Source organism: Periplaneta americana, chromosome 4 (assembly GCF_040183065.1).
Source record: "Periplaneta americana isolate PAMFEO1 chromosome 4, P.americana_PAMFEO1_priV1, whole genome shotgun sequence".
NCBI classification, from domain to species: domain Eukaryota; kingdom Metazoa; phylum Arthropoda; class Insecta; order Blattodea; family Blattidae; genus Periplaneta; species Periplaneta americana.
Window position 1 is genome coordinate 164335939 of NC_091120.1, and position 18147 is coordinate 164354085.

At 35.7% G+C, this 18147-nt stretch overlaps 1 protein-coding gene across 4 annotated transcripts in view; it reads right to left on the reverse strand.

Moving 5' to 3' along the window:
• LOC138698387 (uncharacterized) overlaps positions 1–4551 on the reverse strand; it is a 107402-nt gene extending 102851 nt beyond the window's left edge. Inside the window, exon 1 of one of the 4 annotated variants that reach the window (XR_011331860.1) lies at positions 4145–4551. The gene's annotated coding sequence lies outside the window, so the exon portion shown is untranslated. The remainder of the gene's footprint in view (positions 1–4144) is intronic. The other 3 variants (XR_011331861.1, XR_011331858.1, XR_011331859.1) reach the window with 3 other exon arrangements.
• Positions 4552–18147: the final 13596 nt, after the last annotated feature.

Here is an 18147-nt window from a genome sequence, read left to right on the forward strand (position 1 = left end):
AACGATACGTTATTTGCATTTTTATTTTTCAGATTATAAAAACTTCGGCAAACAGCTACAGCACACCTTTGCCCTGACATGATTTTGAGTGTGTGAATCAGCTATCACTATATACCATTTCAACATGCCATCTTTAGCGGGAATCGTGTGACGTCATTTCCCTTCCCTTCCCTTCTTCCCACATTTCCAGCCCCCAAAGATCGTATTATTGAGGTAACATGGGAGTATAAAAGCCTTGGGACGCGGTAGCATCAAATTGGGAATCCCGAACACAAGCTGATTTTCGAGAAAATAATATCAAGGCTTGAAGCCTCAATTCCGCCGACATTCTCAGTCATAACTCTGCAGTACGTGTAGTGAGAAAAAAGCTGATAAGTGTGTCGAATAGAGTTCCCCGAACACCATCTGTAGTAACAAGGACAACCCTCTGCCTCCAGGCGTATGGAAGGTAGAGCCCGACAAATTTAAAAAAAGTGATCGTTTTGACTTTCCAAAACAGACTTTTCTCTACACAAGGAGATCGAAGGGGCTCAGAGATCTGCCCATTCCACTGTAGCATCCCCGCATGTTTACTAGTAATCTATACTAATAATGAATCTGTAACCGAGATTTTTCTGGTAATTTTCGCTTTTCCAAAAATTCTGAGACCGAAAATCGCTTTTTTTGGTATGTATGTCTGTCCGTCTGTCTGGACGTTTTTTTCATTTTTCACGCGATAATGCCAGAATGAATTTCGATGAAAAGTGGAATATAAATTAAGTTCGTTGTAACTTAGATTCTAGGGTATATGTCATTTAAAATACTTTATTGAAAAGGGGAATTATAAAGTGGCCTGAATTAAGTAAATCGAAATATCTCACTTATTATTGATTTTTGTGAAAAGTGTTACGTAAGAAACGTTTCTCTAAAACTTATTTCCGATAAATTTTATTCTATGCAAAATTTTGATGGGACTGATATTTAAAGATATACAAGACTTCAAAATAACAATACAATACATTTTCACCGCCGCCTCAGATTATAGTATCGTTGTTCCTGCAATAACTCCTATGTGCAAAATATAACATTTTTCATTGGGGGGAAACGACACATTTATTCATTGTATGGCAGTGGTACATAGGAGATCGTGAAATCTTGCATTTTGGAAAGAAATAAATATAATTTCTAGTTTTCTGTAGTGCAACAATCTATAATATTTAAATAGTTCATTATGAACAGAAATCAAACGGACACCTGTTGCAGAAAATGGAACACCAACCCAATCAATTTTGAATAGAATGTCTAAGGTACAACAGTCGTATAAAAACGGGTTGTAATTTATTGCAGTTTTATGTTAATTTGCCTCTCTCAAAACAAAGTTTGTTTTTTTCTTTGGTGAATGTTACTTATGTCCCGCCCACTATAGGAGACATAGGCCAGTTCTACACTAATCCTAAACATCTTGACGGGATAATAAAAGCCTAAACTAACCTAACCTAACCTAAGTGCGTCGGTGTCTATTCCAAAATCGGCGGAAGTCGCTCTACGCTCGTTTAACCAATATTCGTTTAGTGGGCGGTGGATACTCTACGTTGACCTTTTCTTTTATTAATTTGACGTCACATGTAATGAAATATACAGTACTTTATTTATTAGTTTTTGTTATGTTAATTTATCAAACAAATAAGTATCTAGAAGATGTATTAAAGTTGCATTATATTACTGAGAATTTTAACAAATCTAGGCCTATACCATATTTTGGAACGGATTAAATGACATCTCTCTCCACCATATTTTGGAACACAGCGAGTACAGTTCTAATCTTTTATTTCTGTTTTTCTAGTCTGTTTTTGTGTTTTATAATATTTCATTTGTTTCATATTCTCATATCCACATTTTGGTGGCAGTATTGGTTTTAATATCTTTAATAAAAAATAACAATATGCACTTACATTTTAAAAAAGGTCTTTTATCACAGAAACCTTTATAAAAGATAACCTATTACACCGTAATACATTTTACAAAAGATCCTTGAAATATATCTTTGATAGTGTAATACAAGCCTTACGAATTCATGGAAATCAATTAATAAGAAATACAGGTACCTATGTTGATAAAAATGTTACAGCAAATTTCACAATATGAAATATGGATTAGGAATTCAGGGAAAACAAATTACGTTACTCAAAGTATCTCAATTTACATAGAAGTAACATTAGCTTACAAAATATTTACAGATTCTACAATATGAAGCCCAGGTTAGAATTTAAGGGATACAAATTACGGTACTCAAAGTATCTCAATTCACTAGAAAGTAAGGTTACCTTACAAAATATTGACAGATTCTACAATATGAAGCCCAGGTTAGAATTTAAGGGAAAACAAATTACGGTACTCAAAGTATCTCAATTCACTAGGAAGTAAGGTTACCTTACAAAACATTGACAGATTCTACAATATGAAGCCCAGGTTAGAATTTAAGGGAAAACAAATTACGGTACTCAAAGTATCTCAATTCACTAGAAAGTAAGGTTACCTTACAAAATATTGACAGATTCTACAATATGAAGCCCAGGTTAGAATTTAAGGGAAAACAAATTACGGTACTCAAAGTATTTCAATTCACTAGGGAGTAAGGTTACCTTACAAAATATTGACAGATTCTACAATATGAAGCCCAGGTTAGAATTTAAGGGAAAACAAATTACGGTACTCAAAGTATCTCAATTCACTAGGAAGTAAGGTTACCTTACAAAATATTGACAGATTCTACAATATGAAGCCCAGGTTAGAATTTAAGGGAAAACAAATTACGGTACTCAAAGTATCTCAATTCAGTAGGAAGTAAGGTTACCTTACAAAATATTGACAGATTCTACAATATGAAGCCCAGGTTAGAATTTAAGGGAAAACAAATTACGGTACTCAAAGTATCTCAATTCATTAGGAAGTAAGGTTACCTTACAAAATAGTGACAGATTCTACAATATGAAGCCCAGGTTAGAATTTAAGGGAAAACAAATTACGGTACTCAAAGTATCTCAATTCACTAGGAAGTAAGGTTACCTTACAAAATATTGACAGATTCTACAATATGAAGCCCAGGTTAGAATTTAAGGGAAACAAATTACGGTACTCAAAGTATCTCAATTCACTAGGGAGTAAGGTTACCATACAAAATATTGACAGATTTTACAATATGAAGCCCAGGTTAGAATTTAAGGGAAAACAAATTACGGTACTCAAAGTATCTCAATTCACTAGGAAGTAAGGTTACCTTACAAAATATTGACAGATTCTACAATATGAAGCCCAGGTTAGAATTTAAGGGAAACAAATTACGGTACTCAAAGTATCTCAATTCACTAGGGAGTAAGGTTACCATACAAAATATTGACAGATTCTACAATATGAAGCCCAGGTTAGAATTTAAGGGAAAACAAATTACGGTACTCAAAGTATCTCAATTCACTAGGAAATAAGGTTACCTTACAAAATATTGACAGATTCTACAATATGAAGCCCAGGTTAGAATTTAAGGGAAACAAATTACGGTACTCAAAGTATCTCAATTCACTAGGAAGTAAGGTTACCTTACAAAATATTGACAGATTCTGCAATATGAAGCCCAGATTAGAATTTAAGGGAAAACAAATTACGGTACTCAAAGTATCTCAATTCACTAGGAAGTAAGGTTACCTTACAAAATATTGACAGATTCTACAATATGAAGCCCAGGTTAGAATTTAAGGGAAACAAATTACGGTACTCAAAGTATCTCATTTCACTAGGAAGTAACGTTACCTTACAAAATATTGACAGATTCTACAATATGAAGCCCAGGTTAGAATTTAAGGGAAACAAATTCCGTAGCTAAGTATTAAGGACAATGTAGTAAATAATTATGTGCGATTTCGAAAGGTGTGGACTATACGAATTATAAAAACATATCAAAACTTGTATCAACAAGCATTAGTATTTGTAGTGTGCAGTTGTTAAGAGACTATGTATAATATTGGTACTACGTAAATATCACGTTTAATATAAAAATAAGTCTCTTCCGTTGATAAAATTTATGCAAATACAGTATTATTATCTATATGAATAACAATTTCCTACACTAGTTGGTCGTAAATATGAATGTTATGTAATATTATGCACTTACATCTTCCCATAATTTTCGAATAGAATTGCTGTCGCAGTCAATAACAACTGTATTATTTCTTAATATTCTTGTTTCAAACACATTTGTTTTAATTTACACATTTTTGAGCACAAATTTCATGGACACAACACATAAACACAGATTATTACGTCACAGGATCGGACACGTAATCCATTGCCAACTTAGCTTAAAAAATGTAACAAGTAACAACTCAGCTGCGTCCCGAGTTCTGTATCGATAGCGAAAGCAGGGATATAATAATTTAGCTCCATTAAATATTAGTTATTATATGCAAAACTCATTAAATGCCTTCAGAGTATTGTATTAAGTTATTGAAAATAAATCCGTTTGAAATCTGAAAATAAAAAAAGTGGTACGGGATTTTAAAATATAATTAATTGCATGACTACGGGTACATTTAGTTCTTCTTCTTCTTCTTCTTCTTCTTCTGCTGCTGCTGCTGCTACTGCTGACTTTGCAGTATAGGCTCTTGTGAATTCTATAATGCAAGCACAGTCTAGTATATATAGTCACGAAGCTCAATATGTAGTAAATATACATCCATATATAGTTGCTAACCACTAGGATCGCTAATATCGCTCCATTACAGACAATGCGAAATAGTACCGGCACAGTCTATTGCTCCTAGCACCCTCACAACTCAAGCTTCGTGACTGTCATACTAGACTGTGATGCAAGTATATTTATATACACTGACGTTCAAAGATATAATAGTTTGGTATTGCCCACACTGTCGATAGATACGGCAATTCTATCTCTTGTATTGTTTCCCTGATAGATTTCACACGCCTTCTACACTCGAGAATGTGGTATCTCCCGCATTGGTCCCCATACAGTTCACAAATACACATTTCATTTGGGGAATGGTATCTCTTGATTGCACACACTCTGTGTTGATATCCGTGCACCGGTAGCCCTGTCTTAGCCATCTTGTGTCGTAGCCGGCATTTGTCCAGTCTCGCTGTCGTTGTGTAGAAATCCTTGTGATCTCCTTCCGTTTCTGTCTTCTTTCTTCCACTACTTCCTTGTAGCTCTCCGTGGCTGGTAGCAGCATCCTCAGTCTTAAGTCGTCCAGAAAGAAAGTTTCCCGCGCTAACTCGTATGCGTAGCTTACAATGAGTATTTGGAGAGTCCGACTGCCCTCTTCAAGTATCTTGATTTTATACTTTCCAGATATCTCAGTTGTTTTTCACTTAGATATTCCTATATAATATCCACACCGTATGTGTAGGTGATCTGAGAATGTGAATAAAATATTTCTACTAAAGGTCCCTTAAATAAAAATTGCTGTCATTACTGTACATTAAAGACTGGCTGAAGGTTAAATAATTTCAAGGGAAAAATTGTTCCGGGGCCGGGTATCCATCCCGGGACCTCTGGTTGAACGTACCAGCGCTCTGCCAACTGAGCTACCCGGGAACTCCACCCGACACCGTCTCAACTTTTCCCTTTAGATCCACACAAATCGCGTGGGCTGACGAAACGCCAGAGACCCACATCGAGTGCACACAATCTGTGTGACTTGTAATTGTTGTTTTCTGTTAACGTACACAGTGACGTATATATTATGCAAATCTAGTCTTTCAGGTGAAGCTCCCTGTAAAGCAGATTTGAATAATTTCAAGGGAAAAATTGTTCCGGGGCCGGGTATCAATCCCGGGATCTCTGGTTGAACGTACCAGCGCTCTGCCAACTGAGCTACCCGGGAACTCCACCGACACCGTCTCAACTTTTCCCTTTATATCCACACAACTCGCGTGGGCTGACGAAACGCCAGAGACCCACATCGAGTGCACACAATCTCTGTGTGACTTGTAGGTTGACAGAGTCTTTTATGCTAAAGAGAAAATGGAAACTTCCCAATGAAATTCGGTCAGAGTTGATATTGTCAGATTGGCCTCCTTCTCCTGCTACAGTTGCTGTTGTACGCAGATACAGTACTTATGCTGACTGTTCTTCTCACAGTACGACTCCCGCGTCCCTGATGTAGATTACGTATAAATTATTCTCATAATTGACAGTATCAGCAGTTTCCCGCCAAATATATTGCCTTTTACAATCATTAGATAGGGATGAAATTTTGAATTCTACAATGTAGGTATATTTATGTACTATTGGCAACACTGACTGTTACCTTCGCCATCTATTCATAGAAGTAATAACTAAAGAAGCCAAGCGTACACGACAAATTATATTATCGATTAGTATGGGTTAGGTATCTTTGAACGCCAGTGTAAGCGAACTTTCTAATCACGGGAAAAGTCAGAAATGTCAGAACTAAAGAAATAACTTTTTTTTTGTCTTTTTTTTGTTTGTGTGTGTGTTTTTTTTCAATTTTGTGGCATTTGATATGCCTGTTTAAATAGTTCCAGGTCTCTTATGGACCCTTGCTTTTCGCAGTCGTATGGAGAAATATGATTAATGTGACGCTGGCGTTTTCATCTTCCTTTGTTCTTCATCAGTGATGGAGATAGATGAACTGACTGCAGCAAGTGGAGGTTGATCACTGAGTTAATTCTTGCATGAGAGGATTGATGTGAGAGCGTAGCTTTTCCAGATAATTTTTCCGTAGTTTTCGAACGTAGTCACTAAATAAACTGATGTTGAGGTCACTGTAAAATTGAGTATTTCGAATGTGGTAATCTGCTCCAGTAATAGTCAGTGGCGTAGCGTCAATGTAAGCTAAAAAGCTTAGCTTCCTCAGTTAATAATAATTTCATAATAAACCTGCAGTTTATGGAGAAAATTATTTATTAATTTTAATTGAATTTTTATTTACGCGTTAAATATTGTGATGCGGCAGCTCAGGATGATTTGTGATGCAGCAGTAAACAAGAAGCCTGCACACACCAGCTTCCAAACAGACTAGTTTCCTCTGTGTAATCCACCCCGCAGATTTTCCATCCCTTTCTAACTAAACTACCCTAGTTCCAAAGCTCGCAAGAAGCTAGCTTTAACATTTAAAATAAGTAGTTTCCGAGTTATCCCTTTTCGTCAGTTGTGTTCAGTTGAAGTGTTAGTGTGCATTGTGGCTGATATAATAAATAATGAGCGAAATAACAGTTCCTGACATTAATTTACTGGAATTTTTTTTAGGACAATTGTATTATCAAGACTGACTTACGAACAAAAGTGTGATTTAAAAAACAAATGACCGACTCCCTTGCTGTCAATAAAGGACACAACCAAAAGACAGACGCATACTTACGTAATGATACTAATATTGTGATTTCTCTAAATATGACAGGGAGTGAGCTAATGTTATACGTATACGTGTCTATTTGTTAGAGATATGTGTAAACCGTGAAATCATATTTTACTACGTATCATTTGAGGTCATGCCTTATTGGTGTTATTTACGATGTTCCAACCAATCTTCGACTGCTGACAGCAATAAATTTAAAAAAAGGCAAAGTATTATAAAACGATAAGAAATGATTAATAGTAATGATAAAATAATAAAATCTTATGTGTCGTATTGTCATGTTGTTACAATTGATCATAAGTGGTTGTTTTGCAATACATTTGGCTGTTCTTCAATCTTGGATTTATTGATTACGTATATAGGTACTATTAATCATTAATCATTAATCATTTCTTATCGTTTTATAATACTTTGCCTTTTTTTTAAATTTATTGCTATTATATTACCATTTCACTTATAATTAACAAATTCAAATTAAACCTTTCATATTACTGATATTCGTACTTGGCAATAATTAATGCGTATCATTTAACCATTCACATATGTTTGTAACATGAGTTATACGTATATATAATCACAATTGTCCTTCCAAAGTTACATGTCTGAAATCATTTTACAATCATTAATCATCTCTCATTGTTTTATAATACTTTGTCTTTTAAATTTATTGCTATTACCATTTCACTTATAATTAACAAATTCAATTTAAACCTTTCATATCACTGATATTCGTACTTGGCAATAATTTAATGCGTGTCATTTAACAACTCACATATGTTTGTAACATGAGTTATATGTATATACAATCACAATTGTCCTTCCAAATTTACTTGTTTGAATTCATTTTCACAAAAACTTTTACTTAACTACATAATACATAAAACTCATGAAAATCTATCTGTCATGTATATTACAATGTATATTCGTTAATTTATTCAAGTTCTGGATTACGTGTTTTAACATATCTGATGATGCCGAAAAGGCGAAAACGTTAATATTTTATACATATTGTAGCAAATAAACATTTACAAATAGATAAATCTTGTGATTGAACTCAAAATATTTTCACTATATTATATTAGATTTATCTGAATACAAAATGAATTGCAAAAAAACTACGATTTTATGATCGTGTAAGCGAATTTTTCAACCACGTGATAAGTCAGAACCAAAGATAGGCCTATAAAAAAATTGACAAACTTTGAAAATGTTCCGCTAGTTCTCTCACCATTATTAGGCTGTTAATAAAGTGTCAGGAAAGATTATTATGTAGATTAATCATAAATTATTCCCATAATTGACAATATCAGCGGTTTCCAGCTAAACCCACTTTCATCTCCTTCATCTGTTCATAGAAGTAGTAACTAAGGAAGCCACACTTACATCAACAAATTATCAATTAGTAGGGACAAGGTATTTTTGAACGCCTATGTACCTCCAGAAATGTAGTCGCGTCAAAAACTCTTCGAAATATCAAGAAAAAACTGTGGAAAGTAAATAGAATACCTATGTAAGCATGGATTTAAATTTTTTGCGTACATGGTTACTATTTTTAACTGAATTTTATGAATTTGACAGAGACACTTATGAAGGATGCAATTTTGTCCATGACGGCTGCAATATCAGATATGAAATGTTTATATATTTTCTACTTTTATAATTCCGTTTATCAGTGGATATTATGCAGACGACGGGATTATTCTCTATCTAAAGTGTGACCAGTAAGAAGATGAGAGAGATTTTACGTACGAGTTGCGATGGAATCGCATTATAACCGAATTTAGTGTTCTCGATGTAAAATATCAGAGTTAATTTTTAATTGTCGTTGTATATTTTGCTACTTAACTTACGGAAAATACATTTTATTAGAAGGTAGTAACAATAGTGTTTTATTTAACGACGCTTACAAATTCTGGGGTCATTCAAGTCTAATCTCCACATAGCCAAGAAATAGGAGAGAGATCTGGACAGGGTGACTATAAAGTCCAAAATGGGATATTTGTTCTCAAACATTTATTTTATTACCGTGATAACCAGACCTCGGATTTTTAGGCTCGAATAGGATAGGTTGCAACAATTTTATGTAAAAATTTCTAAATGCATGCAACACGAAAACTCTTGAGCGATGATATTGCCTAAAACTAGGTGCATTAAAGGACGTAGGCTATATTTCAGCCTACGATAAACAAACCTAAAAATTCGAGGTCTAGTCATAACATAAAAACACATTAAGATATTGATTTTGACTTTTTATATTGAAATTTCAAATACAAACTGCTAAAAAATAATAAAAAACAGTTATGAATTACAACATATTTCAACATTTAAATCCTTTTCTGCAGTCTTCATTTATACTGTTATTTATTTTACTCAATAAAAGGAAAACTATTATTTTTACTTAACAACTTCATTAAACTTTCATACAATATTATAATTATATAGTCATCTATATAATCATTTATTTCCTCAAGATTATACTTCGTTCCATAATGTCTCACAGACGACGTAAACATTGCCGGCAGACAAAGGGAGAAGGAAAATTGCAATTCAACCAATGGAAGAGGTCACATTCCAGGCTTGTCTGTAAGTTGGGGAAAAGGTAGAACGCTTCAGACCGCTTCACTATAATTCTAACATCCGCTGACGTCACCAGCTCTGACCGTTCACTTGAGAGCACAGTTGATATTGCCTGTAGTCTGAATGGCGAGTTCTTTCAGAATTACCTGGCATATCGTGAATAGTCTACAATCAAAGGCAACAGTAATTCTGGCAATGAACTCCTCTATTGACAGGTTTCTCGTACACGAGATTTGTTCCCACAGAGCTGCAAAATCTGACAAACGCGTCGGCATTGGATAACCTCCTCTACCAGACCAGCGACCAGGATAAGTACATTAGGAAAATCTTAATCTCACTATTAAAATGCACTGGATCTTCGCTGCTCTGAAACCATAATTTCTGACGTACTGTCTGTGGAACATCCTCTGGAAGTGCTGGTAAAGTAACCTATATTTTAAAAACAGCCAGTAGATGTGCATGTTCGGCAGAATGTCTTCGAATTTGACGGCAGCGTAAATAATTCTATTCCTATACATAATAAAAACTATAAGAGGTAGATTTGTTTTAATTTTTTTGGCTGAATATATTGGTATTTTATTTATAAATATATTATTCTGTATATTTTCATGGTACTCATCTTTGTTTTATATATTTTTATTTTAAGCTTTTTCATTTCTTTTTTGTTTATTATGTTTTCTCTGAAGTTCTAGAAGGTAGTTCTTATTTTGGTTTACAAGACCAATATTTTTATTGAATTATTGTCAGAGTAGACTATGTACATTCTATATTTCATTTTCGCATTTTTTATGTTATTCTGATTCACATTGTAGATTAATGAAAGTATACTAGTAAAATGTCAGCCATAGAAATATCATAGAAGTAGGCCAGGCAGTTCCCTAGAGTAACATCAGAAAGCTATTTTCTACACAAGCTACTGAAAAAAGCAGTAGTTCTCTATCGACAATAATTTGTGTACCATGGTAATAGAGTGAAACCAGTAACACTTCGAAAGAATTTTATTTCAAAATGTGGCACATCTCACATAGAGAAGATTCATGTCTGATCAACCATTTGAGTTGTAGATAATGAGAGGAAGAGAATGTAAAATTAATTACGGAAGGCTTACAGACGTAAACATATAAACACACGGTATAACTTTTGAGTATGCAAGCAAAAAATAGAAAACATATGAAAATATATTACAGTGCTATTGGTACGAGAACGATACTGACAATTCTTCGAGGTGTTGTCACCAAGCACTACTCTCCGCCCTATGTGAGTGTCGGAAATTTTATATTGCCTAGTCTTATGTATAAATTTCAACATTTTAAAATGTGAATCGATTAAGAGAGCACCTATTAGGGAAAAATGTCCGCTACTACTTCTGTAATACTCTACGAGCATCTTGCTCTTCAGCGGGACAGCGCCGATGTAACCCGCAACATATATTTATTGGAAAATAAATATTACTAGTGGCTTGAGTAACCACTTTCCACACAATTATAGAGATTCTACGAATCCATTCCCGTTTTATTGCTAATAATACTGATACTGTAGTAATACTACAGGACTTGTATTATATATATTGACCGCTGACGCAGTGTGTTGCTTCTCGGCCGCTGCAAGCGCGCTCCCCCAGTACAAATATGCCGTTCTCTCGGGGCAGTGTACATTCATTGGCGAAGATGATTAGACAGCTGACTATAGATTAACGCATTTTAGTGTGTGAATATGTTTTAAATAGGAATTTATTGAAACGTTCCCTGGTCAATTACCTCCTTCCAGAACTGCAAATTATTCATGATATTGTGAACAGATTTGAATCTACTCGTTCAGTGAAAAACAAAAATCACACGCGAAAACGTACAGTTCTAATAGAGGACAAATTAAACTAAATTCACGCACATCTTGTCTTCTACACATAGAACAACAAAATTATTACAACTGAGGCGTTACAAGTGTACACCTGTCCATTGTTTACCAGAGGGCGATCCAGTAGCACGAGTACGTTATTGTGAGTGGTTTGTTTCATCGGTGACTGAAGGTTTAATCGACCAGCAGCTCGTGTTCTTTCCAGACGAGGCGTGGTCCCACCTGACTGGTCGTGTAAACAATCCAAACCCTCGCTATGGTGTTCTGAATATCCACATCGTGTACAAGAAATCCCTCTTCATGATAGGAAAGTTGCAGTTTGGTATGCTGTTAGCACAAGACGAATAATCCGTCTGATTTTTTACGAGCAGAATGCACTTTGTCTACTCTTCATTGTTCTTAAATTGAGCATTTTAATTATTATGAGGTTAAATATAGGGTGTTAAAAAAGTATCCAGTATTTTAGGAGGTGATAGTATGCATCAAAACAAGAAAATAATGTCTAATAAACATGAGTCTTATAACACATACTTTCTGAGATCTGAACACTTGTTCATAGGTGGTGCTCAATGTGACGTCCATTTATGGCAATGCATTTCTCTGCCCTACAATACAGCACACTACCAGATAATCACACCGTAGTTGACACCCCTGGTATGGAATAATGATACGTCGCAAGGAATACTGAAAACAAAAGTCTGGTTGCGAATATGAGCGAGGTTCACCAGAGGTGATGTTGTGAATTTTGGTAATCAGCATGTGTAGGCTCATGAAACTCCCCATGCAGTTGAAGAAACAAGGCATCAGCACCGATTTTCAATCAACTTATGGGCAGGCGTTCTTGGTGATAGATTAATAGAGCCATACGTGCTACCACAGAGATTAACTGGGGCTCGTTATCAGGACTTTCTCATTAACGTATTAACAACAAATTTCAAAGAGTGCGTGATTCCTTACGCCAAAGGGCAGAGGACTGCATTGCTATGAATGGACATCACATTTAGCACCTCCTACGAACAAGTGTTCAGATCTCAGAAAGTATGTGTTGTAGGAACGATGTATATTAGACATTATTTTCTTGTTTTGATGCATACTATCACCTCCTAAAATATTGGATACTTTTTAACACTCTGTATATTGTATGTATCTGTAGAACAAATGAAATAAGAAACATTACAGTGACCGAACTCAATCTTGTCAATCAGAACGTGTTTCCCCGACGCAACGCCAGTTTAGCCGAGGGAGGACGATCTGTTTTATAAGTAGCGACATGCCCAACCGTCGAGAAGCAAAACACCGCGCCATCGGTCAGTACATTATAATAGAAGCCTGTAATACTACAACAAACCTTTAGTAGAACCACCTGCGATGATCGACGTGGAAATGGCAATAGATAAGTTGAAGAATAACAAGGCTCCTGGGTGTGACCACATAACAACAAAAATGATTAAAAAGGGTGGTAAAGAACTTAAAAAGACAATATTATATTTGATACAAAGGATATGGGTAACCGAGACTATTCCTGAGGAGTGGAGAACAGGGATGATAGTTCCAATACATAAAAAGGGTGATAATATGATATGTGAGAACTATAGGGCAATAACTTTACTGTGTACAGTTTATAAAATTTTGACTAACATCCTATATAAAAAAATGTTACCATATATATAAGGAATAGTAGGGGACTATCAGTGCGGATTCAGACCGGGAAGATCGACGGTGGACCAGCTATTCATAATGAGACAAGAGACAGAAAAATGCTGGGAACAGAACATCGATTTACACTGCCTCTTTTTAGATTTTGAATCTGTATATGATAATCTAATACTTAGGACAATATGGGGACACATGCATCAACTCGGTTTTCCAAGGAAACTGATAAATGTATGCAGAATTGTGTCATCTGAACCAAAGGCAACAGTGAAATTAGGAAAGATCACAACTGAAAATTTCAAATTGGAGAAAGGAACCAGGCAAGGAGATGGGCTGGCACCTCTCTTGTTTAATATAGCCCTACACATTGCAATAATAAAATCAGAAGTCCAAATTAATGGAACTATTTTTAATAAGACACAACAGATTTTAGGCTATGCGGATGATGTCGTCATCACCGGAAGAAGGATACAAGATGTTGAAGAAGCCTTGATAGCATTGGATAAGGAAACTCAGAAGCTGGGATTTAAAATAAATACAAAGAAATCTAAATTTATGTCAGTCACCAAAAGACAAAATGATCAAGTGAAGGAAGTTAAAATGGGAACATATAAGTTTGAAAAAGTAAAAGAATTTACATATCTCGGATCAATATTGACAGCAAATAATGACCTAAGGAATGAGGTACAAAGAAGAATAAATCTGGCTAACAGGGCATATTATTCACTTTTACCAATTGTTAAAAATAAAATAGTATCTAGAGAAATCAAAATCAAGATTTACAAAACCCTAATAAGACCCATTATAACATAGAAACAAGGGTTCTGAATAAAAATACATGCAAACAACTAGCAGTATTTGAGAGGAAAATCTTAAGAAGGATATTCGGAGCAATTGAAACAGTGGATGGATGGAGAGCCAGATATGATAATGAGATATACGAACTGTACAAGGAATCGGATTTGGAGGCGCACATAAGATGTCAAAGACTGAGATGGTTGGGACACGTCACAAGGATGGAAACAACAAGGAAAGTGAAGATTGTCTTCAATAACAATCCAGATGGAACCAGATTAAGAGGAAGACCGAGAACAAGATGGTGGAACTGTGTACGAGTGGATGTGAATAGATTAGGAATAAGGAATTGGAGGGAGTTGGCGATGGATAGAGAAGGATGGAAGAGAGCCATAGAGGAGGTTAAGGCCCACCTGGGCTGTAATACCAAATAAGAAGAAGAAGAATACTACAACAAATGATAATTATGACAATGATAATAAATAATAATACATTACACGTATCATGGAGAATTTGTATTGGTTCACTAGAGGAGTTAAAGTCCATACTCACCATAATGGATGCATTGGTTTTTATTATACTACTTCACCGCAGCCTCATCTCCGTCATCACTGAAGCTGTCTCATTCCTCAATAAATATAATAAAATGAACTTCGCGTAATCTTTTCAGCGGGACTGGCACTTGTTTAATATCAGGGGATAAACTCTCTGATTATCTGATGTAATGGTAAGTACCATTTGATTATTTCTATGTAACTGAAGTAAGTACATCAGTAAAATAGGTTATTAAAATAGTATAATATTCGAACAGCCCAACTCTTTGTAAACACTACCGAGTAAACCTGATTGGTGGACACCCGTTATACAAGGTGGAAGTGAAATAATCCTGCGGATTGAAAGGGACGATAGGGTACAGGTAAATAAATAGAAAACCTATATTACGTTTTGTGATTAAATGCACGGCTAATTAGAAAATTAAGTTGGAAGTTTCAGCAGTCTTGCACCATCGCGCTAACACAGTCGTCTTTCTTCTCGTAATGCAGATATAAGGGGTCAGATGTTTCTGTACGCGAACTTCCCTCTCTCGCTGTCACGTTGCAATCTGCTCGCATCGTTCAGTAGCTTGAAATGAGTGGTTTTTAAATTAAATTTACACGAATACCGTCCACGTTATGGAAATACTCTAAGGGAATTAATTATTCTTTATTATATTTTGTATCGATATGGACAAAAATCACGATTCTACCGCAATAGTTACCGAATAAGAGGGTGTTAAATATATAAAAAAAGAACATTTTCCTTAGAAAACTATGAACTTTCCACCAATATTATTATGCATTATTATATTTCCACCAATATGTTATTACCAGGCTTCGGCCGAGGGACACAGAGTAACTAGTATGAGGTTCAGAGTACACGGAGTATAAGTGACGTCATGAGCCTTGTGGAAGGGTGACTGCAACAGCACAGGTGGGTCCGTAATGTGCATTACCGTTGTGTGTAGGCCTATTGCTGCTTGGCTGCGGTACGTGTAACAGGCTTCGGCGTAGGGACACCTGATTGAAGGTTACAACTCACGTTAATACTTTAATGGTAGACATTTATTGTCTACACTAGGAATGTACTGTATATACTGGATCTGTACAGTGTGAAATATATTTTGTGCTGTACTGTGACGGACTGTTTACATGTTGAGACACGAAGTAACGGCGCGCTGCATCTCCCACTCCAATCGACCAACACAACACTATCGACCGTGCGTTCTGAACTTCATGCGTTTCTGTGCCCAGGACCGAAGCCTGGTTATTACAAATTTTTTTTTTAAGTCCAATATGAGCTATTCGCTCTGAAAATCTGCAGGGTTATTTCACTTCCATCCTTTATTGTTGTCAAATACTTTATCTTTATCAGTAATTAGTAAAAGTTAATTTTTAATTGAACATATTTTCTTCATTTCCCATACAATCTTAAAAATTCTGAGACTGGATTATTACAAAATATATTCTTTTTGCATCATAACAATGAGTATCTTTGTTTCTGATTGTTCTGGTTGTCGTGTTAACAGTAGGCACTTTCCTGTAACTTGGCCTGCAAGATTTCCAGACATCAACACAGCAGTTTATTGGCTGTGGGGCTATGTGAAGGAAAGAGTGTACTTGAGCAAACCTACGACAATGAATTAAAGGTCTCCATCGCACACACTGTGTCAGTTTTTCCACAAAACAAACTCAGAACTGCTATATACGTAATATACTAGTGTCAGGATTAGTAAGATCGTGTGAAAAAAAAGAGCAATTAAAGTTACCTTTTACTTTTTTAAAAACTGTGTATTATTTTTCCGCGACAGACAAGCCATCTGCCAGGAAAATAGAGCCAGTGTGTACTTTAATATCATGAAAGCATGGTGCAAAAATTGAAAGAGCAAGGATAAACTGAACATCTTACTAAAACTAAAAACATACTAATATATGAACACAATCTAGTGGACCTCTAATCATAATTACTTCTTCTCGACGTCCCGCGGAAGAAAATGAAAGCGTATGAACTCAGTACTGGAGTACAGTGAAACTCACATTTATCTTCTCTACGTCCTTCGAAGAAAACCAACGAGCTAGAATAATTTATTCTAGTCCATTGAAGAATACTGAAAGTGCATGAACAAGAAAACTGCGATCTAATCAAACTGTCCTCAGAGTTATCTTCTCCACTAAATGCGATACCATTCGGTATCTCGTGAAACCTATCTGCACTTAAGGGGAAAGAAAAAGTGGACTGAGAAACTTCCCTTTCTCACTACGCTTCGACTTACAGATACAGAGCGTTCCAGCAATAAGAACGGGTATAATCGTCGGTCGCTAGGCAGCGGAGGTGGTTGAGCAAATGCCGGGCGGCCATCTCCCCATTTCTCGGCTTTCAATACCACGTGGGGAGTGAGTAATGGTGAGATATTCCGTGCTTGAACGTACATACGTTGTGAAAACTTATTTTACGAGAAAAAAATCGTATGGAAAAACAAGGCGAAAATTTAGAAATTCTTTTCCAGACTCCTGATGGTATTTCACGGCGATGTGAACTCTGTATAGCTCAAAACAGTCAACACTCCCAGCAGCTACTATCAAGAAGAGAGTGAGTACAAAATTCTGTAATTAATATAACATATAGTAATCAATTTTAAATACAACATATTATGGTTAGTAAGTATATATGTAAGTTTTAATTCGGTGAAGCGCCGTGAGTTTAAGGGCCCGGTTGCCGGCGGTCGCTCAAGCACCGTGCCGCCCAGCTGCCGAAGAATAAACCGGTACTTATCGCTGGAACGCTCTGTAGTTAGCTCACTTACACCCACCGTAAGGTTCTTACTATGAGCTACGGCACACGAATTCATTTGGTTTCACGAGAAAACGAATGGTCTATAACAAAAAAAGACTGCAAGCTAGTACTGGGACATCATTTTATTTTTACTTCAATTTTTATTGTACCTGAGTTTTTTAATGTACTTCACTCCCACCCCTTCTACTAATGAAGTTCCAACTGACCTCCATATAGAACCAAGGCCGTATATAGTAAGCAGTACTGAGTTAGTGAGTATAATACGTTCCAGAAATATGTTCGCGTTTTCCAGTGACGAAAGAACTTTCAATATTGAATCATATTTTCGCACAGTCCGTTTGCTACGTCGCATCCCGATTTACCCCACCTGCTTCTGTTCGCCCCTCTGTAAAAGCTGGATTGTCTTAGCTCTTTTCTGAAAACATTAATTTCTGTTAGGAATTGGACGTTTACGTAATATATTATACAATTGTTTAAAATAACTTAAATAAAGGGCCTCGTTAAGTAATTAACTGTCACGTGATTTCCCACCTTTCTAAGATCCTGCGGCATAACCACTTGGACGGAC